The sequence below is a fragment of the Macaca thibetana genome, chromosome 1, assembly GCF_024542745.1.
Source record: "Macaca thibetana thibetana isolate TM-01 chromosome 1, ASM2454274v1, whole genome shotgun sequence".
NCBI lineage: Eukaryota > Metazoa > Chordata > Mammalia > Primates > Cercopithecidae > Macaca > Macaca thibetana.
In genome coordinates this window covers 18,441,199-18,465,247 of record NC_065578.1, presented here as the reverse complement: position 1 = coordinate 18,465,247, position 24,049 = coordinate 18,441,199, and the positions used below count along the sequence as shown (strand labels likewise).

The following is a 24,049-nucleotide window of genomic DNA, read 5'->3' as shown; positions in this document are numbered from 1 at the left end:
GGGAGGCCAAAGCAGGCAGATCACCTGAGGTCAGGAGTTTGAGACCAACCTGGCCAACATGGTGAAACCCCATCTCAACTAAAAAATACAAAAAACATTACCTGGGTGCAGTGGCCAATACCTGTAGCCCCAGCTACTCGGGAGGTTGAGTCATGAGAATTGCTTGAACCTGGGAGGCAGAGGTTGCAGTGAGCCAAGATTGTGCCACTGCACTCCAGCCTGGGTGGCAGAGGGAGACTCTGTCTCAAAAAAAAAAAGATACTATAATAATAAATTTATTCTACTTTTTTCACTTTAACATTATATTAATATGTTGAGCATTTTATACTCCCATAAAATATTATTCCAATTTGATTTTTAGATGTCTTAATAATAAAGTATTATATTAATATACCATGGATTCTATTAGTATACATATAACCCTATTTTTGAAGTGTGAATGCAATTTTTTAAAGGGTTTATAACGTATCATAAGTAGTGGTTCCATAAATCACTTGTCCATTCCCTTTAGGAAGACCCAATAAATATTAGAAATACCAAATTACTTCTCCTTTCCACCAATTTCCTGCAAAACTGGCCCATTTATTCAGTTTACCCAAAACTCTTTTCTTCTAACCCAACATTCTATACTTGCTTAGCTGTGCTTGTCTCAGTGTATAGGATGTATGAACAATCATAGTGGAAGATAAACTGCAAGCTTGCCTAAGACTCTTGAATCTTGGATTTTATTTTATAGACAATGGAGAATGAGCAAAGACTTAAGTAGCAGAGGGCCTTAAGTAGATTAGATCGGTTTTATCAGAAACATCACTCTGGTAGGAACTGAACAGTAAGTAGAGATGGAGGGCAATCAAGGCAGGAAGTCTACGTAAAAAGTTTTGCCAACAGTTCAATCCAAGAGTTGATGAGGCAGCGTGCAGTGGCTCACCCTTGTAATCCCAGCACTTTGGGAGGCCAAGTTGGGAGGACTGCTTGATCCCGGGAGTTCGAGACCAGTCTGGGCAACATAGCAAGACCCCATCTCAAAAAAAAAGAAAAGGAAACAAAAAGAGTTGATAAGGAGGAGCGTTGAAAATAAAAACGAGGAAGCAGATGAAAGAAAGACCTTGCAGAGAAAGAATGCACAAGGCTGGTCATTGCTATAGTCTGAATGTTTACGTCATCCCCAAAGTAATATATTGAAATCCTCATCCCCAAGGTGATGGTATTAGAGGTAGAGCTTTTGGGAGGTGATTAGATCATGAGGGTGGGGGCGCTCATGAATGGGAATGGTACGCTTATAAAAGAGCCCGCAGAGAAACTCCTCACCCCTTCAACCATGTAAAGACACAGTGAGAAGGTGCCCTCTATGAACCAGAAAGTGGGTGCTCACCAGACATTTTGGGATGACATACACATTCAGACTATAGCAATGACCAGCCTTGTGGGTTCTTTCTCTGCCAGGGTCTTTCTCTCATCTGCTTCCTCGTTTCTATTTTTTTTTTTTTTTTTTTTTGAGACGGAGTCTCGCTGTGTCGTCGCCGGGCTGGAGTGCAGTGGCCAGATCTCAGCTCACTGCAAGCTCCGCCTCTCGGGTTTATGCCATTCTCCTGCCTCAGCCTCCTGAGTAGCTGGGACTACAGGCGCCCGCCACCTCGCCCGGCTAGTTTTTTGTACTTTTTAGTAGAGACGGGGTTTCACCGTGTTAGCCAGGATGGTCTCAATCTCCTGACCTCGTGATCTGCCCGTCTCGGCCTCCCAAAGTGCTGGGATTACAGGCTTGAGCCACCGTGCCCGGCCCTCTTTCTATTTTCAATCCTCCTACTCATCAACTCATTTTCTTTTCTTTTCTTTTCTTTTTGTTTTGAGATGGGTCCCACTATGTTGCCCAGGCTGGTCTCAGACTCCTGCACTAAAGCAATCCTCCCATCTCGACCTCCCAAAGTGCTGGCATTAAAGGCATGAGCCACTGCACCCAGCCTCATCAACTCTTAATTGAACTGTTGGAAAAACTTCTTACCTATACTTCCTGCCTTGATTGCCCTCCTACTGTTCAGTTCCTACCAGAACGATGTTCCTGAATCTGTTGGTACTTTGATCTTCAACTTCCCAGCATCCAGAACTGTGAGAAACACTTTCTATTATAAGCCACCCAGTCTATGATACTCTGTTCTAGCAGCCCAAACAGACTAAGGCAGAAATCAACGAGGAGAGCGGAACGCAGTAGAGAGGTCAACAGTGACTGAGGATGGTTAGGCTATTCAGGAAAAGCCCTGCCCTTACTCCTAGCAACCTCCAGAAAGGCAAACAGGCAGCCTCCACCTCTAGGAAGGTTCCCATCTTATTACAGCAATGGCGTGATCTCGGCTCACTGCAACCTCTGCCTCCCAGGTTCAAGTGATTCTCCTGCCTCAGCCTCCCGAGTAGCTGGGATTACAGGTGCCCAATCCTCCCACTTCGGCCTCCCAAAGTGCTGGGATTACAAGTGTAATCAATTTTTGTATTTTTAGTAGAGATGGGGTTTCACCAGGTTGGGCAGGCTGGTCTCAAACTCCTGACTTCAAGTGATCCACCCGCTTCAGCCTCCCGAAGCACTGGGATTACAGGTGTGAGCCACCGTGCCCGGACTCCTGGCTAATTTCTTAATTTTTTTTTATAGAAATGGGTTTCTGCCATGTTGCTCAGGCTGGTCTCAAACTCCTAGGCTCAAGCGATCTGCCCGTCTCAGCCTTCTGCTGGGATTACAGGTGCCCAATCCTCCCACCTTGGCCTCCCAAAGTGCTGGGATTACAAGCATGAGCCACCTTGCCCAGCCCCTCTTTCATTTTCTACCCCTCCCCCACCCTCCTCCAGAGTCTCTGGCTCCATCCAACTACTACCTCAGCCTTTGTGATTGAGGCTAAAGAGATGTACTTCCATCTTAGTAAGATGAATAGGTTCTTGTAGATCTTTGGGGAATTATTATGTTAATTGTATGTTAAAATGTTAAATGGTAAAAGATCTGCCCTCTCATCTCCTTCCAGGTTTGTGAATTGAAAGGTCCAGAGAGGGTAGAGACACCAGAAAAATCCATCCTGCCACATAACCAGAGAGGAAACATATAAAGAATCAGGTTTGAAATTCATGATGCTAATTTCCACCTGACTGGGACACAGCCTGGTCTGCCTCAATCACAAAGGGAGGCACAGTTGGACAGGCAGTGGAGTGTTCTTGGCAGAGGCAAATAATGTCAATTGTAGTGACTGGACCTGGAGGCAATACTCTCAAAGTCTGTCTTCCTACCTATAAAGAGGTCTGATATGGTTTGGCTGTGTCTCTACCCAAATCTCATCTTGAATTGTAGCTCCCACAATTTCCATGTGTCTTGGGAAGGACATGGCAATTGTCCTTCCCAAGACCTGGTGGGAGGTAATTGAATCATGGGGCAGGTCTTTCCTGTGCTGTTCTCATGATAGTGAATACGTCTCATGAGATCTGAATAAGTCTCATGAGTTTTATAAAGGGAAGTTTCCCCGCACAAGTTCTCTCTCTTGCCTACCACCATGTAAGATGTCCCTTGTTCTTCTGCTATGATTGTGAGGCCTCCTCAGCCATGTGGAACTGTGAGTCAATTACACCTCTTTCCTATATAAATTACCCAGCCTCGGGTGTGTCTTTATTAGCAGTGTGAGAACTGATTAATACAGGGTCTACGTATTACCAGTTTTGGAACTATTCCTGATGGCAAACTTCCTTTTCAAGGTCAAGTTCTTCTTGGGTAGAGTGTAGTGGTCCAATCATAGCTCACTCTGCAGCCTTGACCTCCTGTGCTCAAGCACTCCTCCCACCTCAGCCTCCCAAGTAGATAGGAATACAGCTGTGCACTACCACGCCTAGCTATATTTTTATTTTTTGTAGAGAGGAGGTCTTGCTATGTTGCCCAGGCTGATGTTTAATTATTGGCCTCAAGCAATCCTTTGGCCTCCCAACATGTTGGGATTACAGATGTGAGCCACCGCACTCAGTCTAGTTCTGCTTTCTGATTCAAGCAGTTGTCATCTTCTTTGCCAAGAGGCTGTGTCTGGATTCCTTGGCCAGGCCTCTCCTTTGCGTCATTCTTCATCAAGGTGTCTGTTGGTGGCAAACTTCCTTTGCTCTGGCTTCAAGTTTCCATGTGTCAGGAAGTCCATCAGAGTAACATCTTAGCTACTCTTGGTCCCCTTCCTTACTGTTTCCCATGGAAGGAAGAATAACACTCCGGTGGGTGTGGGAGAAGGAACTGGGCATGCTCCACTTAGTTCCTTCTTTCTGTTCTTTTTGCCAACACACCTTCTCTTCTGTTCCTCCATGCCTTAAGTCCTACAGGGCCAGGCTCTACCTCTGAGGCATGGGTCTGCCCACTTCAGTGCTGGGTAGTAAAGCGCTAAGCATTCAAACAGGGTGGCTAAGTCTGCCTAACTCTAGGGTGAGGAATTCGAAGCTCCTTAGTTGACCGGATGCAGTGGCTGTAATCTCAGCACTTTGGGAGGCTGAGGTGAGAGGATTGTTTGAGCCCAAGAGTTCAAGACCAGCGTGGGCAACATAGTGAGACCCCCACCTGATATGGTTTGGATTTGTGTCCCCACCCAAATCTCATGTGCAACTGTAATCCCTAGTGTTGGAGGAGGGGCCTGGTGTGGGGGGGGTGAGTGGATCCTGGGGGAGAAGTTCCCCATCATTGTTCTCGTGATAGTGAGTGAGTTCTCAGGAGATCTGGTTGTTTAAAAGGTGTGTAGCACCTCCCGCTTTGCCCTCTTCCTGCTACTCCAGCCATGTAAGACTTGCCTGCTTCCCCTCACCTTCTGCCATGATCCTAAGTTTCCCGAGGCCTCCTCAGCCATGCTTCCTGGTCAGCCTGTGGAACCATGAGCCAATTAGACGTCTTAAGGCCAGGCACAGTGGCTCATGTCTGTAATCTCAACACTTTGGGAGGCCGAGGCGGGTGGATCACTTGAGGCCAGGAGTTCGACACCAGCCTGGCCAACATGGTAAAACCCCATCTCTACTGAAAATACAAAAATTAGCCAGGTGTGTCAGCGCGCACCTATAGTCCCAGTTACTCGGGAGGCTGAGGCAGGAGAATCTCTTGAACCTGGGAAGCTGAGGCTGCAGTGAGCCAAGATCACGCCACTGCACTCCAGCCTGGGTGGTGACAGAGTGAGACTCCTCTCAAAAACAAACAAACAAACAAACTGTTAAAAAAATAAATTACCCAGTCTCAGGTAGTTCTTTTTTTTTTTTTTTTTTTTTTTTTTTGAGATGGAGTGTCACTCTGTTGCCCAGGCTGGAGTGCAGTGGCACGATCTCAGCTCACTGCAACCTCTGCTCACACTAGGATTACAGGTGTGAGCCACCGCGCCCAGCCTGGGAATTCTGAAAAAGGACTTAGTCTCCGTTGTCTAGTCTGGGCACTGGACGGTTGACCAGAGATTGAACCGGATGCTTTCACCATATTGGTCAGGCTGGTCTCGAACTCCTGACCTCAGGTGATCCACCTGCCTTGGCCTCCCAAAGTGCTGGAATTACATGTGTGAGCCACCACGCCCAGCCCAGCAGTTCTTTATAGCAGTGCAAGAATAAACTAATATGCCATCTCTACCAAGAATAATTTTTAAAATTAGCTGGGCATGGTGGCATGTGCTTGTGGTCCAAGCTACTTGGGAGGCTGCGATGGGAGGACTGTTGAGCCTGGGAGGTCAAGGCTGCAGTGCGCCATTATCATACCACTGCACTCCAGCTTGGGCAGCAGAGCCAGATCCTGTCTCAAAAAAAAGGAAGAAGAAGAAGAAGAAGAAGAAGAAGAAGAAGAAGAAGAAGAAGAAGAAGAAGATGAAGCAGCTCTTTAGCCATATACCTAAAACAAACCAAATCTCTCCAAAATCAGTTCACTGGAAATCAAGTGATATTGTCATCCCCGCCTACTTGGTTCCTGTGTCTTCCCTTCATTTTGTGCCAAATTCCAGCAGGAAAAAGTGGCATGTTCCTTTTTTTTTTTTTTTTTTTTTGAGAGAATTCTCTCTCTTGTCCCCCAGGCTTGAGTGCAGTGGCTCAATCTCAGCTCACTGCAACCTCCGCCTCCCGGGTTCAAACAATTCTCCTGCCCCTGCCTCCCAAGTAACTGGGATTAAGGCTCCTGCCACTACGCCCAGCTAATTTTTGTATTTTTTAGTAGAGACAGGGTTTCACCATGTTGGCCAGGCTGGTCTTGAACTCCTGACCTCAGGTGATCCGCCTGCCTCGGCCTCCCAAAGTGCTGGGATTATAGGCGTGAGCCACTGCACCTGGTCAAATGTGGCATGTTCTTTACTGGGCTTCCCCCAAACCCTAGCAGTCTCAGCAGAGGCACATCTAAGCAGCCTACAATTAAATTAGAGAACTGGACCTCCCAACAAATAGAAATAACACATAATTCATTTTAGGTCTAACAGCAAATAGAGACAACACATAATTCATTATAAGTCTAGCAGTGAAGTGATGGGATTTCAAAAAAAGTTATGTTCTTTCCATCTGTAGCTAAAATATTTACACGGGGCCCTGGTCATATGCAAGTGGTGGTTTACAGAGCACAGCTTGTTCAAACCAAACAGTTGCTCTGTTCCCGCTTTTGGAAACTTGTCAAGGAATCAGTGTTTACTTAGACAACTTGGGCCCCAAGCGGCCCTTGTGTAGACTGAATTCAATCCAAGGAGAAGCCAAGGCCCGGGAACATTCCTCCTTCTCCCCTGACCATTGAACCGCAGACCTCTCAGTTCTCCAGGGCCCTCTCGAAAGCATCCGGTTCAGTCTCTGGTCAACCGTCCAGGGCCCAGACTAGACAACGGAGACTAAGTCCTTTTTCAGAATTCCCAGGCTGGGCGCGGTGGCTCACACCTGTAATCCTAGCACTTTGGGAGGCCAAGGCGGGTGAATCATGAGGTCAGGAGTTCAAGACCAGCCTGGCCAAGATAATGAAACCCTGTCTCTACCAAAAATACAAAAATTAGCCGGGCGTGGTGGTGGGTGCCTGTAATACCAGCTCCTCAGGAGACTGAGGCAGAGAATTGCTTGAACCCAGGAGGCAGAGGTTGCAGTGAGCCAAAATCGTGCCACTATACTCCAGCCTGGGTGACAGAGTAAGACTTAGTCTCAAAAGAAAAACAAAACAAAACAAAACTGAGCACAGTAGCTCACGCCTGTAATCCCACTACTTTGGGAGGCTGAGGCTGGCAGATCACAAGGTCAGGAGATAGAGACCATCCTGGCTAACATGGTGAAACCCCATCTCTACTAAAAATACAAAAAATTAGCCAGGCGTCCCAGCAACTGGGGAGGCTGAGGCGGGAGAATAGTGTGAACCCGGAAGGTGGAGCTTGCAGTGAGCCGAGATTGCGCCACTGCACTCCAGCCTGGCTGACAGAGTGAGACTCTGTCTCAACAACAACAACAAGAATTGGCCCCTTCGCACCCAACCTTTTGAGTAATCGTGTGCGTGAACGTCTCATTTATTTAACTCCCAAAGAGAGAGCTTCAGCTTCAGGGAAAAGGATTTGATGTTTAATATGTGAGTGACTTGAATTAGTCTAGAGCATAGTTCAGGAGGTGGGCCAGCTGTGGGAAACTGGCCACAGAGAACCTAGGAAGGTCAAGTCTGAGTGTTCAGGAAACACGATCTGCTATTTCTACCCAAAGCAAGAAAACAAGCCCTATGTTATTGAAGAACAGTGGAGGTACAAGTGCGAACATCAACAATTGTGCACATAAAAAGCACATACGGCCGGGCGCGGTGGCTCACGCCTGTAATCCCAGCACTTTAGGAGGCCGAGGCAGGTGGATTGCTGGATTCCAAGAGTTGAAGACCAGCTTGAGCAACAAGGTGAAACTGCATCTCTACAAAAAATACAAAAAGTAGCCGGGCATGGTGGCATGAGCCTGTAGTGCCAGCTACTCAGGAGAGATGACTGTTTGTGCCTGGGAGGTCGAGGCTGTAGTGAGCCATAATTGTACCACTACCACTGCACTCCAGCCTGGGTGACAGAGCGAGACCCTATTTCACAGAGAAAAAAAAAAAAAAAAAGCACATGCCACAGTACCTAGGCCCTGAATAAAAGGTAGTAGTAACTGTTATTATTGTTCTCGTTGAGGTAAGTTGGAAAATTAATGTATTAGTCCATTTTCACACTGTAAAGCAGCACTTGAGACTGGGTAATTTATGAAGAAAAGGGGTTTAATTGACTCACAGCTCTGCAGGCTTAACAGGAATCATGGCTTGGAGGCCTCAGGAAACTTACAATCATGGCAGAAGGGGAAGGGGAAGCAAGGACCCTCTTTGCATGATGGCAGAACAGACAGAACAAAGGGAAAAGGGCCATACACTTTTAAAACTCAGATCTCATAAGAATTCATCCACTATCACAAGAACAGCAAGGGGGAATTCCACCACCATGATCCAATCACCTCCCACCAGGTCCCTCCCCTGACACGTGGGGATTACAATGCAACATGAGATTTGGGGGAGGACACAGCCAAATCATATCAACTAATGAGATTAGCACGTGGGTAGGTCCCGTGGGAATTATACCGACAGAATTAATTCAGTTAATAGTAGTTTCTGTCTATCCTATCCTTTTACTTGGTGACTGCCTTTCTCTGATCTTAGGTGGTTCTTTTTTTTTTTTTTTTTTGAGACAGAGTCTTGCTCTGTCACCCAGGCTGGAGTACAATGGCACGATCTCGACTCACTGCAACCTCTGCCTCCTCGGTTCAAGCAATTCTCCTGCCTCAGCTTCCCGAGTAGCTGGGATTACAGGAGACTACCACCACACCCGGGTAATTTTTATATTTTTAGTAGAGATGGGGTTTCACTATGTTGGTCATGCCGGTCTTGAACTCCTGACCTCGTGATCTGCCTGCCTTGGCCTCCCAAAGTGCTGGGATTACAGGCGTGAGCCACCGTGCCTGGCCTGATCTTAGGTGGTTCTAAGGGGAACTGAAATTTACAATCTTGAAAAACAATGGAGGTACAAGTGTGAATATCAACCAATAGTGCACATAAAAAGCACATGAGGCTGGGCTTGGTGGCTCACACCTGTAATCCTAGCACTTTAGGAGGCCAAGGCAGGTGGATCGCTGGAGTCCATCCCCACCCAAATCTCCTGTTGGTCCCCTGGACTCCAACAATCCACCTGCCTTGACCTCTCAAAGTGCTAGAATTACAGGTGTCAGTCACCAAGCCTGTAATTTTTTATGCTATTGTTGTGTGCTTTTTATGCTATTGTTGATGCTCACACTTGGACCTCCACTGTTCTTCAAGATTGTAAGTTTCCTGAGTCACTGTCTACCAGTACGGTGGTGGACAATGACCTGGGACAGACCAGTCATAGTAGCCAAACTTTTCATCCAATATGGCTGGTCCTACGGATAGGCTTGTTATTCAAGAAGGGCCAATCAGAATCCTCCTATGAGATTGGGAATCTCCCAGGAGGCAAGTTAATATAATAGAGGAAGCATGAGCTTTGCTAACTGGAGCTATGGATTCTGGCTCATGGAGTTGGGCAAGTTTCTTTACTTCTTTGAAGATTAACTGAGATAAAATAGAGTGCTTGGCACAGAGTAGACATCAGTAAGTGGCTTCTGTCGATAACCTTTATAATAAAAAGCACTACTCTAATTAACCTTCCTCACTGTTCCACCCTGCCTGATCAGCCTTTGCTCTGTAAAGCTCCTCTAAAAAGCTATAATTGGGAGACCTACCTTTTAGTGGGAAGGGCCATACTTAATTTTCCCTGACCCTTGAGCTTTCCAGAGAGCAGAGAAGGGATGAGAGAGTCAAATCTCAGAATGGAAAGGTCAATGTCCAGTCCCTCCACTGATGACAAGGAACTGGGGAATCTTTCATTCAGCTAGAATTCTAAAAACGGTCTTCAGCCTAGACGCTAGAACATTGCAGCCTCATAGAACTTCCTTCTCTGATGGAAATATTTATATCTCTGTTGTCTACCAGAGTAACCACAAGCTACATGTGACCACTGAGCATTTGGAAAAGGACTAGTGGAACTGAGGCACTGAATTATTTATTTATTTAAATTAATTTACATTTACATATCCACACATGGCAATGGCTACCATATTGAACAGAGCAGCTCCAGATTGGAGCATGGCATTAGCAGACAGGCACAGAAGTAGATGAGAATAATAGCCAGTGTTTGCTTGGGCAGGAAAGGTTACTACGGCTTAGAAGCAGGTGAGTCTCCAGGTTTAGAGAGGTACTAAAGAAAAGCCATCTGGACAGGCGCAGTGGCTCACGCCTGTAATCCCAACACTTTGGGAGGTCAAGGCAGGCCGATTATTTGAGGTCAAGAGTTTGAGACCAGCCTGGTCAACATAGTGAAACTCCATTTCTGCAAAAATACAAAAATTAGCCAGGCATGGTGGCACGTGCCTATAATCTCAGCTGCTCAGGAGGCTGAGACAGGAGAATCACTTGAACCAGGAGATGGAGGTTGCAGTGAGCCGAGATTGTACCATTGCACTCCAGCCTGGGCAACAAGAGCAACACTCTGTCTCAAAAAAAAAAAAAAAAAAGTTGCCAATGCTCACTATGTTGCAAGTTGTCACAGTGGAGTATTGGGGAAAGTTTTCAATTAGCAACAATCATGCCTTGGATAATAATCATTGGCTATGATACTGCCACAGCACAAAACTTCTTGTGTTTTGTTTTGTTTGTTTTTTTTGAGAGAGTCTCACTCTGTCACCCAGGCTGGAGTGCAGTGGCGCGATCTCTGCTCACTGCAATCTCCACCTCCTGGGTTCAAGCAATTCTCCTGCCTCAGCCTCCCGAGTAGCTAGGACTGCAGGTGCCCACTACCATGCCTGGCTAATTGTTTTTGTATTTTTGTTAGAGACGGTTTCACCATGTTGGACAGGTTGGTTTCAAACTCCTGACCTCAGGTGATCCACCCACCTTGGCCTCCCAAAATGCTAGGATTATAGGCGTGAGCCATCACACCCAGCCCCTTGCATCATTATTAGTCACTGCAATAGTCTACTGACTACACTCACTATAAATCACGTAACCATCCTCAATTTTTGTATTTTTTAGGATGTTTCCAATTTTTTTCAGAGTGACACTAGGATGCGTGCCACATAACTTCCCCTGCACCCCCATCATTTTTGTAAGGCAGAAGGAGCATGAGTTTTGAGGGCAGATAGACCAGGGTTAAAATCTTGGGCATTCATTACTTAGTAGCCACATGACCCCTGACAAGATCTTATCTTTCCTTTCCTTTCCTTTCCTTTCCTCTCCTCTCCTCTCCTCTCCTCTCCTCTCCTCTCCTCTCCTCTCCTCTCCTCTCCTCTCCTCTCCTCTCCTCTCCTCCTCCTCCGCTCCCCTCTCCTCCCCTCCCCCCCTCCCCTCCCCTCCCCTCCCCTCCCCTCCCCTCCCCCCCCCCCTCTCCTCTCCTTTCCTTTCCTTTCTCTCTCTGTCTTTCTTTGTTTCTTTCTTTCTTTTTTTTCCTCTTGATACTGTCGCCCAGGCTGGAGTGCAGTGATATGATCTCGGCTCACTGCAATCTCCACTTCCCAGGTTCAAGCAATTCTCTTGCCTCAGCCTCCTGAGTAGTTGGGACTACAGGCACGTGCCACCACATCCAGCTAATTGTTGTATTTTTAGTAGAGATGGGGTTTCCCTATGTTGGCCAGGCTGGTCTGGAACTCCTGACCTCAAGTGATCCGCCCGCTTCAGCCTCCCAAAGTGCTGGGATTACAGGCACGAGCCACTAAGCCCAGCCCACAAGAGCATTCACTTTCCAGAGCCTCAACTTTTTCATCTATAAAATAGGAATACTACTACCTGCTTTTCCTGGTTGTTATCAGAGCTGGACATTTATAAATTGCCTCTCACACTACCCAGCACCATGGAGATCTTTAATGAATTACAACTAACGCTGTTATAGTGTTTGTTTTGTTTTGTTTTGTTTAGACACGCTATCACCCAGGCTGGAGTGCAGTAGTGCCATCACAGCTAACTGCAGCCTCAAACTCCTGGACTCAAGCAATCCTCCTGCCTCAGCCTCTCCAATGGCTGGGACTGTAGGCATGCCACCATGCCCAGCTAATTTAAAAGTTTTTATTTTGTATGGATGGTGTCTCACTATGTTGCCCAGGATGGTCTTGAACTCCTAGTGTCAGAGGCATTTGAACAAGGACAAGTCCATCTTGAATAGGGGCTGGGTAAAATAAGGCTGAGACCTACTGGGCTACATTCCCAGAAGGTTAGGCATTCTTAGTCACAGGATGAGATAAGAGGTCAGCACAAGACACAGGTCACTGCTGATAAAACAGGATGTGGTAAAGAAACCGGCCCAAACCCACCAAAACCAAAATGGTGATGAAAGTGACTTCTGGTTGTCCTCACTGCTCATAATATGCTAATTATAATGCATTAGTATGCTAAAAGACACTCCCACCAGCTCCATGACAGTTTACAAATGCCATGGCAATGTTCTGAAGTTATCCTTTATGGTCTAAAAAGGGAAGGAATGCTCAATTCCTGGAAATCCCCATCCTTTTCCCAGAAAATTCATGAATAATCCACCCCTTGTTTAGCATATGGTCAAGAAATAACTATAAGTACACTCAGTTGCGCAGCACATACCACTGCTCTGCCTATGGGGTAGCCATTCTTTTATTCTTTTATTTTCTTAATAAAGTTGCTTTCACTTCACTCTATGGACTTGCCCTGAATTCTTTCTTGCACAAGATCCAAGAACCCTGTCTTGGGGTCTGGGTTGGGACTCCTTTCCGGTAACACTGGTCTCAAGTGATCCTCCTGCCTCAGCCTCCCAAAGTGTTAGGATTATAGGTGTCAGGCACCGCACCTGGCCTAGTTTTTTAAAAAATCATCATCATTTTTGGCCTGGCGCGGTAGCTCACACGTGTAATCTCAGCATTTTGGGAGGCCGAGGCAGGCGGATCACGAGGTCAGGAGATCGAGATCATCCTAGCTAACATGGTGAAACCTCATCTCTGCTAAAAAAAAAAAAAAAGTACAAAAAAATTAGCCCAGTGTGGTGGCGGGCGCCTGTAGTCCCAGCTACTCAGGAGGCTGAGGCAGGAGAATGGTGTGAACCCGGGAGGCAGAGCTTGCAGTGAGCTGAGACTGTGCCACAGAGCTCCAGCCTGGGTGACAGAGCGAGACTCCGTCTCAAAAAAAAAAAAAAAAAAAAAAAAAAAAAATCATTTTTAGGAAGTTCAATTTCAAGAACTTCTCTGTTTCAAGATTTCCCGATTTGTTTGTGCTAACAGGTCTCATGGCCCATCTCTTCTGATTGGATCAGAATCCCTGACAGCTTAGAGGCTGGCAGGCCGAGGGTCCCCAAGGCATGAGAGAAGAGAGGGCTGTGGGGAACTTGAAGGAAGCATCACAGGAAGCCGCAGGTGGGCGGGAGGGGGATTCCTCCTGCTCCTACTAACCAAATGCACAGTCCTCCCCTCAAGCTTGCTTCTCCTCTGACCTCTTTTGCAACCTTGGTGATGGGTGGGGGAGACCGAGAATGGAGAATGTCACAATGGTGGGAGAGGATGGGGTGGTGGAGCCAGAGGTTGGAAGAATTAGGAGGAACCCCTGTGTTTTCCCTCCAGAGATGGCATCCCTGGGGTGGTAGATAAGGCATTGTGTTTGGAATTCAGCCCCATGGGTATAGGTAGCTGGGGTTCTAGTCCCTCCTGAGCCACCTTCAACAAATTACTATACCCCCGTTAGTCCTGTTTTCCTTGTCAGTTAAATGGCCAAGCTAATAATAACGTCCACACAGAATTGGGAAGTTCAAATAATAAACAATAGCACTGTCCCCAGGCATGGAGCAAATACTGCTTGCCAGGTCCTGGGCTGAGTAATTCCCAAGCATGACTTCATCCGATCCTCACAACAGGCCCCAAAGGTAGGTGTTATTGATTCCATTTTACAAGGAGGAATGCAGGGCTTGGAGAGGGGAAGGCTCCTTCCCATGCACCTCCCTGCTTTGTAAACTGGAAAGTCCTGGGTTGTTGTAATTTGTAGTTATGAATCTCTGGAGTTCTCAGCTCATTCTCTGGAGATTTGTGCTAGAAAGTTCTAGAAGTTTGCAGAGTTTATTAAATAAATTGATTTGACATGTATTTGTTGAACACTTTGCTATGGTCTGAATGTTTTTGTGTCCCTAATATTCATATGTTAAAATCTTCACTTCCAAGGTATTAGGAGGTAGGCATTTGGGGAAGTGATTAGGGCATGAGAGTGGCGAACTCAGGATTGGGATCAGTGTGCTAATGAAAGAGACCACAGGGCACTAGCCACTCCTTCCACCATGTGGGGACACAGTGAGAAGGCACCACCTGTGAACTAGGAATAGGGCATTCGCCAGACACCAAATCTGCTGGCGCCATGATCTTGGACTTGCCAGCCTCCAGAACTGTGAGTAGTAAATTTCTGCTGTTTCTAAGACGCTCAGTCAATGATAGTTTGTTATAATAGCCCAAATAGACCAACACGCCTGCTGTGTGCTAGAAGTGGTTCTAGGTGCTTGGGATTCAGCAATGAACATCATAAAGCACCCTCAAAGAGGATACATTTTTGCATGCAAAGACTGAAAAATCAGCAACAAAGAAATATAAAATAAGACAAGGTAAGGGGGTAGTGCAATTTTTTGTCCAATGGTCAGAGAAGGAGGTTGTGCTCACCACTGTGACAACATGGAAGCTGTGCTCACCACTTGTATTACAGTATACAAGAATGTAATCTCCATAAGGACAGGGCCCTGGGATTTTGTTTCCCTTACAGCTCCAGTCCCTAGCACAAGTTCTGGTTTCTAGTAGGTGCTCAATAAATATTCGTTGAATGAATGAATGAACAAATAGCCTCAGTCTCAGATCTGCCAGAGAAATGTCCATTTTAGGGTAGGCATGGGATTTTGAATTCACCTCCTATGAGCTAACATTTACGGAGAAACTTGCGTGCCCCAGGCACTGTGCCAGCCTCCATGGCTGAGTACAGCCCTTCCCTTGAGCATCTTCACTAGAGAAGATAGTGGTGCTTGCAATTTAGTGGCCTAGAAGAGAAGGCAGCAGAGAGAAGAAGGGAAGAACAGGAGTTAAGTGCTAAGAGGAAGCGTTTCAGGGTCAGCAAAGAATTCAGCAAGCATATTGCCTGACATTTTTTTTCTTGATGCAAAAAATAGCTAGCTCTGCTTTTTGGACTGGGGCTCGCTGATTCAGGGGTTCAAAGAGAATAGCATGAGGATAGGAGCAGTAAATGTCATCTGCAGCAGATGGTGATGCTCCAGAGACAGAACATGGCCTTGAAGATGCTTCCCTCCACCACCTCTGGCCCAAGAATCAAGGTCGAGGGCAGGCAACCAAGCTCAGCTCCCCGGGGTCCCCATCCCAGCCTCTCAACTAGGCCAACCCTTCCCAAGAACATCACCCTTGTTCCACCCGCTTGGACTCCACACCAGGCTCAGTGGAGTCTCAGAGTCCAAGGGTGTGAGAAGAATAATCCCAGCATCTGTTATTAACCATCATTTCTTTTTTTTTTTTTTTTGGCTTCACTTTCTCTTTGGCCCTGAGAACACTGGGTCAGTGCTGCTTTGAGCACAAAACGACTGATTTGCCAGGTCTTTGTTCAGACTCACAAAAGAAGTGGATGATTATTACAAGAACAGATTTTGCATTCCATATTTACCCCAGATGACATTGCCTTGATCCCTAAAATAACTCCAGATCGCCTGGGTGGAACTTGCTTGTTCCTTTTCATCTTGCTATTTTGCAATTGTTTATGGAGAACATCACCATAGTGATATTATCAGAGGCAGGGCAGAATGAAACTCCAAACTCTGGGTTGTTATTGGTTTTTCCTTTGTACCTCGGAACATGACTTTTTCAACCCAAACCTTCTCTTTTATTTGTTATAAGCATTACAGTTCTCAGTTCCAACTCAGCCAGCATCACTTTCTGACTCATCCCCAGCAGTTAAAACCACAGAGATGGTCCACACTGGAATGAGGGATGGAAGCGCTTGGGTTGAGTTTCCAAATTGGAAACCGTATTTACCAGAAATCCTCTTTCCTTCAGATAAGATTGGGGTCAAAGTACTAGAGTGTTGAAAGAGGCACTAAATAAACTAAGAATCTAAAGGACCTTCAGTGTTTGGGCCAAGGAACATGGTGATAGAGTTCAACAAATAAACACAGCTGGCGTAGGGAGAGCCTTTAGCAAACACTTATCTTCTTGATTTTTTTTTTTTTTTTTTGGTCATAATTGTCAACTTGGCCCAAAGCCTTTATTATAGCATTCTCATACACTGCTGCCAGGGGTGTGTATTTGTACAACTTTCTAATGAAATTTGGCAGCGAATATAGCAAAAGCCTTGACAATGTAGCTCTTCCTTAGATGCAAAATTCTACTTGCGGGTGCTAAAAAAATAATTAGGGAGATGAGCAGAAGGATACATAGAAAAATGTTTATTGCTAATGATGGTGAAAAACTGGAAACAACCAAACCATACAACATTAGGAGATTACTTTTAAAAAATCAAAATCCAGGCCTGGTGCAGTGGCTCATGCCTATAATCCCAGCACTTTGAGAGGCTGAGGTGGGAGAAGCACTTGAACCAAGGAGTTTGAGACCAGCCTAGGCAACACAGTGGGACCCTGTCTCTACAAAAAATTTTTAAAAAGTAAAACAAACAAACAAAAAAATCATGATATCCGCTCCATGCAATGGATACTGAGCTACTATTAAAAATTATGCCAGTTGGGCGCGGTGGCTCACGCCTGTAATCCCAGCACTTTTGGAGGCCAAGGTGGGCAGATCACGTGAGGTCAGGAGTTTGAGACCAGCCTGGCCAACATGGTGAAACTCTGTCTCTACTAAAAATACAAAAATCAGCCGGGTGCAGGAGTGGGCATCTGTAATCCCAGCTACCTGGGGGGCTGTGGCAGGGGAATCGCTTGAACCTGGGAGGCAGAGGTTGCAATAAGCCGAGATCACACCACCGCACTCCAGCCTGGGTGACAAAGCAAGACTCTGTCTCAAGAAAAAAAAGACCACGCGCAGTGGTTCATGCCCTTAATCCCAGCACTTTGGGAGGCCGAGGCGGGCAGATCACAAGGTCAGGAGTTCGAGACCAGTCTAGCCAATATGGTGAAACCCCGTCTCTACTAAAAATACAAAAATTAGCTGAGCATGGTGACGGGCGCCTGTAGTCCTAGCTACTCGGGAGGCTGAGGCAGGAGAATCGCTTTAACCTGGGAGGTGGAGGTTGCAATGAGCTGAGATGGCACCACTGCACTCCAACCTGGTGACAGAGTGAGACTCCATCTCAAAAAGAAAAAGAAAAAGTAAAAGCCACAGGAGAATCTTTAATAATGTGTAAAATATTCGCAATGTGTTATCAAGTGAGAAAAAAGCAGGTTACAAATTCAGATGTGTGGTGTGATCTCATTTTTATAAAATATGTATATATGTGCAATAAAAAAGATTAGAAGGATAGATTCAAAAAGATGAAAGTATTTCTTGGGAATTTTCTTTTTTGGTTCTTTTGTTTATAATTTTTCTACAATGGGCACATATTTCTTTTTATATTTCTTTTTTTCTTTCTTTTTTTTTGAAACGGAGTCTTGCTCTGTCACCTAGGCTGGAGGGCAGTGGTGAGATCTTGGCTCACTGCAACCTCTACCTCCTGGGTTCAAGCAATTTTCCTGTCTCACCCTCCTGAGTAGCTGGGATTACAGGTATGCGCCACCACACCTGGATAATTTTTGTATTTTTAGTAGAGATAGGGTTTCCCCATGTTGGCCAAGCTGGTCTTGATCTCCTGCCCTCAGGTGATCAACTGCCCGCCTCGGCCTCCCAAAGTACTGACATTACAGGCATGAGCCACCATGCCCGACCTTTTTTTTTTTTTTTTTTTGGAAATCGAGTTTCCCTCTGTCGCCCAGGCTGGAGCACAGGGCGTGATCTCAGCTCACTACAACCTCTGCCTCCCAGCTTCAAGCAATTCTCTGCCTCTGCCTCCTGAGTAGCTGGGACTACAGGCATGTGCCACCATGCCTGGCTAATTTTTGTATTTTTAGTAGAGACGGGGTTTCACCATGTTGACCAGGCTGGTCTCGAACTCCTGGCCTCAAGTAATCCACTACTTTGGCCTCCCAAAGTGCTAGGATTACAGGCATAAGCCTCCATGCCTGGCCACTGTAATGGGCATGTATTTCTGTAGTGAGATGTTTAAAATGCTATTTTTCAGAAAAATAATAAGTTGTCAAGTTTGGTTTTTTCCCCCCCCACAAAGAAAGAGCTTAACAGACATGAGGCTGACCATGCCATGTGGGAGATGGAGTTAGTACTCAAATCATCTCCTCCAAAGTTCTAGGTTAGGAGTTTTTCAAACGCAGTTTGGGGAAAGAGGGGAGGGGTCAGGTAACTGGGGCTTGCTGCTGATTGGTTGGGGCGGAGATGAAATCACAGGGAGTCTAAACTGTCCTCCTGTGAGCTGAATTGCTTCTGGGTGAGGCCACAGGAGTGGGGTTGGCAGGTCCAGGTGGAGCCATGGGCGTCAGACATGCAAAAACCCACAGGTCAGGAACCCTATACAGGGACTGGGTGACAAGGTATGAGGCCAGCTTTCCTGAGGAGTTTCATTGGCTCTATAAGAAAACTCTGATTTCTTAAAACAGTCCGTTTGTATTTGAAAGCATGCCATTCCAGTCAAAACCTTGATAAAATAACCAGTGTCTCCAATTGCATCAGTTCCGCGGGCTTACCGGGAAGCATGACTAGGAGGCCTCAGGAAACTTACAATCATGGCAGAAGGTGAAGGGGAAGCAAGCACGTCTTACCATGACGGAGCAGGGGAGACAGTGTGTCAGGCCTTTTAAAATAATTTTGGCCAGGAGCAGTGGTTCATGCCAGTAATCCCAGCACTTTGGGAGGCCAAGACGGGCGGATCACTTGAGGTCAGGAGTTTGAGACCAGCCTGGCCAACATGGTGAAAACTTGTCTGTACTAAAAATACAAAAATCAGCCAGGCGTGGTGGCACGTGTCTGTAGTCCTAGGTACTCAGGAGGCTGAGGCATGAGAATCGCTTGAACCCAGGAGGTGGAGGTTGCAGGGGGCTGAGATTGCGCCATTGCACTCTAGCCCAGGTCAACAGCAGCGAGACTCCGTCTAAAAAAAAAAAAAAAGGCCCAGCACGGTGGCTCATGCCTGTAATCCCAGCACTTTGGGAAGCTGAGGCAGGTGGATCACCTGAAGTCAGGAGTTCGAGGCCAGCCTGGCCAACATGGTGAAGCCCTGTCTCTACTAAAAAAATCCAAAAATTAGCTGGGCATGGTGGCGGGTGCCTGTAATCTCAGTTACTCGGGAGACTGAGGCAGAAGAATTACTGGCACTTGGGAGGCAGAGGTTGCAGTGAGCCAGTATCGCGCCATTGCACTCCAGCCTTGGCCAACAACAGCGAGACTCCATCTTAAAATACACACACACACACACACACACACACACACACACACCTCACAGCAATTGTATGAGATAGGTATCACGCTCTCCAGTTAAAGAAGGGAAAAGTAGGTATAGAAGGAGGTTTTAGTCACTTGCTCCTTCAACATTTCAGGGAGGAGGTAGATGCAGTTATTCAGATAAGAGAGGCATAGAGCTTCTCAGACTAAATAGTTAAGATAGGAAGGTACAAGTGGATGGAGAACGAAGAGTTACAAAAGCCTTTTACCTAGACCAGTAAACATTCAGGTTGCAAGCTGGAGAAAATGATAATAATTTTAACTACCCTCCTTTGAGCGCTTGGGGATGATGTTGACAAAAAATGAAGATTACGGGGTGTCATTATATTCAGCCTCACTGGCTTGTGGGAAGTGGTGGAAGTTCTGTAGCAATACATAGCACCGATGCGCCAGAGAGTAAATTACATAGAAGTCCAGAGTCTATTATCATTATGATCATCACTCAAAACATCTAAACACCTCTGTGTTTGGGATAAGGTAGAGGAGTGAAAGTGCATAGGCTGTGGAACCAGACAGACCTCCATTGAAATCCTGGCTTACCATGTATTAAGAGCTATGTGATCTTTGTCCAGCTTCACCAGCTTGACGTTGAGATCCCTGTGGCACCTTCACACTTTTATGGAAATCCTGCTTCGATTTTTTTTTTTTTTTTTGAGACGGAGTCTCCCTCTGTCGCCCAGGCTGGACTGCCGTTGCACGATCTCGGCTCACTGCAACCTCCACCTACTCCCACGTTCAAGTAATTCTCTTGCTTCAGCCTCCCAAGTAGCTGGGACTACAGGCACCCGCCACCACGTCTGGCTAATTTTTTTTTTTTTTTTGTATTTTTAGTAGAGACGGGGTTTCACCGTGTTAGGCAGGATGGTCTCGATCTCCTGACCTTGTGATCCACCCACCTCGGCCTCCCAAAGTTCTGGGATTACAGGCGTGAGCCACCACACCTGGCTGAAATCCTGCTTCGATTTATTATCCCAAACATTTCCCGTTATATTGAAAGCTGTCATAGGAGCTCTTCAGACCTGAATTCGTTGGGGGTAATTATAGCTGCTGGAACAAAGAAATCCCAACTTTGAGTGGCTTGCTGCTACGATAATGGTTTACTTGCCCCCAAAGGCACAGTCTGGTTGGGTGTTTTCAGTGACTATCGTGGAAAGAGAAACAGGCTTCTTCTATCTTGGAGTCCTCCCTTAGGTCCTCTGCATTCAATTTACTGATGAACAAAGAAAGAGTGTGCGGCAGGACACAAGGGCCATTTTATGTCCCTGCCTGGAGATGGCACATGTCACTGCCGCCCATATTCCATTAATTAAAACACAGTCACATGACCATGTGACTATGTTTGTGCCCAGGAAGAGGAAATGGAAAAGGTAACCATATAGCTTATTAATGCTAGCATACCTGTATCAGTTGCGGGTAATTGAGGTAGAGAATGAAAGGTCATTAAGATTAAAGCCCTTGCTGTGCACAGTAGCTCTCCCAACACTTCAGGAGGCTGAGGCAGGAGGATTGCTTGAGTCCAGGAGTTTGAGACCAGCTTGGGCAACATAGGAAGATCCTGTCTCTACAAAAAATTAAAAGATTAGTGGGGCATGGTGGTGCATGCCTGTCATTCCAGCTACTCTGGAGGCTGAGGCAGAAGGATCACTTCGATCGGGAGGTGGAGGCTGCAGTGAGCTATGCTCATGCCACTGTACTCCAGCCTGAGCAACAAAGTAAGACCCTGTTTCAAAAAAAAAAAGAGAAAGAAAAGATAAAGCCCAAGAGAATTGCAATGGCAGTTGTCCAAGCAATGGTGTGTGACAGACAGAAATCACTAGGAGTTAAGTTTTTCTTGACAGATATGGATTCTAAGCTGGGCCAGATCTTATAGCATCTTAGATCACATATGTATGATCCAGTCTGGCAGTTTTAAGCTGTAAAGAGGCAGCACCTATGAAATAGGCCCTATCACCATTGACATTGCTCTGGGCCTCTCTGCTCAATCATCCTAACTCTCTGTGCCCCTCAGTTTCCCCCTTTGCATTTTGTTCCCAATCTGCCAAGCTTCAGGCTTGGTGATTCATTTTCCCTATTTATAGTCTCACTTTATACTGCTGGACCAGATACTCAACATCACTTCTCTGACCTCTGTTTTTCTTTCAGACTACAATCTAGAGTCTTTCTGACTACAGTGGCATTGATTGCCTTATTGATTACTTCCAATAAATAGGTCATCAGGTCTAGTCTGGTCCTGGGAGTTAAGAATCTCAACCAAGGTCCTTTTATGCTATACACTCTGTTCACTTGAACAAAAATATTAAGCTGATATGTGTGTTTATTTACTTGGAAGGATTGAAACTTATAGACAGAATGCCTTTTCTTCCAAAAAATTTAATGTCCTGTGTATGTTTAAATAATGCTTTACATAGCTCTGAAATCTTTTTCTTAAATGGCATCTTTGGAAGAGGAGAATTTTCTTGTTTTCATCAAATACAATTTACCAAATTTTTTCTTTTTTAGTTAGTGCTTTTTGTATCTTAAGAAATCTTTCCTAACTAAATGTTGTGAAGATTTCTCATATGTTTTCTTTTAGAAGTTTTAGCTCTTTATGTTTATGTCTATGATCCATTCTGTTAATGTTTATTTATGGTGTGAGGTAAGGGCCAAGATTGTTTTTTCCTAAATGGATCTTGGGAGGAGAAGGCAGAAGGATCCCTTGAGCCCAGGAGTTCAAGACCAGCATGGGCAACATAGTGAGACCTTGTCTCTACAAAAAATGCACACACACACACAAAAAAATAGCTGGGCATCGCAGTGGCTCATGCTTGTAATCCCAGCACTTTGGAAGGCCAAGGCAAGCAGATTGCTTGAGTCCAGGAGTTTGAGACCAGCCTGGGCAACATAGTAAGACCTCAACTTTACTAAAAAAAATTAAAAATTAGCCACGAGTGGTGCCATGTGCCTGTAGTCCCAACTATTTGGAAGGCTGAGGTGACAGGATTGCTTGAGCCTGGGAGGTCAAGGCTGTAGTGAGCAATGATTGTGCCACTGCACTCCAGCCTGGGTGACAGAGTGAGACATTGACTCAAAAAAAAAAAGAAAAAAATCAGTTTGTGAGTTTATATACAAAAATTTGCTGGGATTGTGATTTTAATTGCATTGCATTTATAGTACATTTTCAGGAGAATGAACGTCTTGATGATATTGAATCTTCCAATCCATAAATAGGGTACATCTATTGATCTAGATTTTTAATTTATCTTAGCAATGTTTTCTTGTTTTCAGGCCTTGCACATCTTTCATTAAATATATCCCTGAGTATTTTATATTTTCGATGTTATTATAAAGGTATTTAAATTTATTTTCCAATTGTTCATTGCTCTGCTCTTTTATTTCAGCCTTTGACTAGATTGTTCTCCAAGTCCTACCACTTTATCGGGTCCTATGTCAGTTCTGCATCTGGTTTAGTTTCATTTGGAACACTGCAATGTCTGATTGGGAAGAGAGATAGGAGCTTCGGAGAAGTAGAGGATGGCTGAGGTTTGCATCCTGGATGACTGGAGGTTCTCTGGCTCACAATATGACAGACTTCATTCATATTGTGCCATATCCCAGGTTCCATGCTAATCGTTAGTGATATGACTCACAGTCCCTGCCTCAAGGAGCCATAGCGCAGTAGGGATTGAGTGACAAGTGATCTGATAAGATACACAAAGTATAGGTTTCCATGGGAACACAGAACAGGGGGTCCCAAACCCAGCTTTTGAGGGGAGTATCAGAGACTACTACCAGGAGAAGAGGGTGATTATGCTGAATCTAAAGGAAGAGTCAGCTTTAACACATTGTAGAGTCCAGCCCAACCCTGGTGGGTGACTGGCTGGCCAGCTTAATACACTAAACGTGAAGTCTCCCAAATATGCATAATACACTAAATGTGAAGTCTCCCAAATATGCAAATAAAAACTGCAACAGCTGGCCTGCATGTGAGAGGCCCTTCCATGACTCTGACCGAGACCCCACAGATGGTCAGGATGCAAATACTTCTGGTCCAGCAGAAGGCAGCTGTGAGTTCTCCCAGGTAGCTATTAGAAAAGCAAAAGCAAAAACCCTGAGATGATTGTGTCTAACCTCAGAGTAAAGTATCCTCTTGGCACTGAAGACTTTGGGGATGCATTAAAAAGAAGTGGATTGCTAGTGGTCTGTCCACCTCCCCAGTCCCTGCTACATGTTCTTTCAAGATGTTGAAGGCTGGAAAAAGTTGATCTAAGCTGTCTAGCCGAGGCTGCCTCTTCTACAAACCACACAATTTTCTGTCTTCAAAGGAAATCAGCATTTTTTTTTTTGGCCTGTACTCAGTCCTGCTTAAGGTTTCAATGACTAGAAATTTCTGAGACCACAAAGAAGTCTGTTTCATTCACTTGCCCAGGATGCCTGTAACATCCATCTGTTTCTTTCTTTCTCTCTACTTTTCAGCAGCCCTTTCTCCTTCTTTTGGTAACAGTATCCTGATTTCCCCCATCATCAGGGAAACAGTTTCCCTCCCTGA

General features: G+C 45.6%; 2 protein-coding genes and 1 non-coding gene across 25 annotated transcripts in view; all 3 read right to left on the bottom strand.

Moving 5' to 3' along the window:
* The window catches only part of MICOS10 (mitochondrial contact site and cristae organizing system subunit 10), a 447,625-nt gene that overhangs the window by 101,103 nt on the left and 322,473 nt on the right, over window positions 1-24,049 (bottom strand). The window contains exon 1 of one of the 20 annotated variants that reach the window (XM_050793860.1): window positions 18,286-18,289. The exons of 18 other annotated variants lie outside the window; for them this stretch is intronic. The gene's annotated coding sequence lies outside the window, so the exon portion shown is untranslated. Of the gene's footprint in view, window positions 1-15,377; window positions 15,382-18,285; window positions 18,290-24,049 lie in introns of those variants that run through there. One more of the 20 variants, XM_050793825.1, reaches the window with a different exon arrangement.
* The window catches only part of NBL1 (NBL1, DAN family BMP antagonist), a 282,591-nt gene that overhangs the window by 133,970 nt on the left and 124,572 nt on the right, over window positions 1-24,049 (bottom strand). The window contains exon 1 of one of the 4 annotated variants that reach the window (XM_050793135.1): window positions 11,418-11,421. The exons of the other annotated variants lie outside the window; for them this stretch is intronic. The gene's annotated coding sequence lies outside the window, so the exon portion shown is untranslated. Of the gene's footprint in view, window positions 1-11,417; window positions 11,422-24,049 lie in introns of those variants that run through there. 4 annotated transcript variants of the gene reach the window in all.
* Window positions 10,537-10,677, bottom strand: LOC126944339 (U4 spliceosomal RNA). Its single transcript, XR_007722011.1, has one exon. It is a non-coding gene; the product is annotated as a U4 spliceosomal RNA (small nuclear RNA).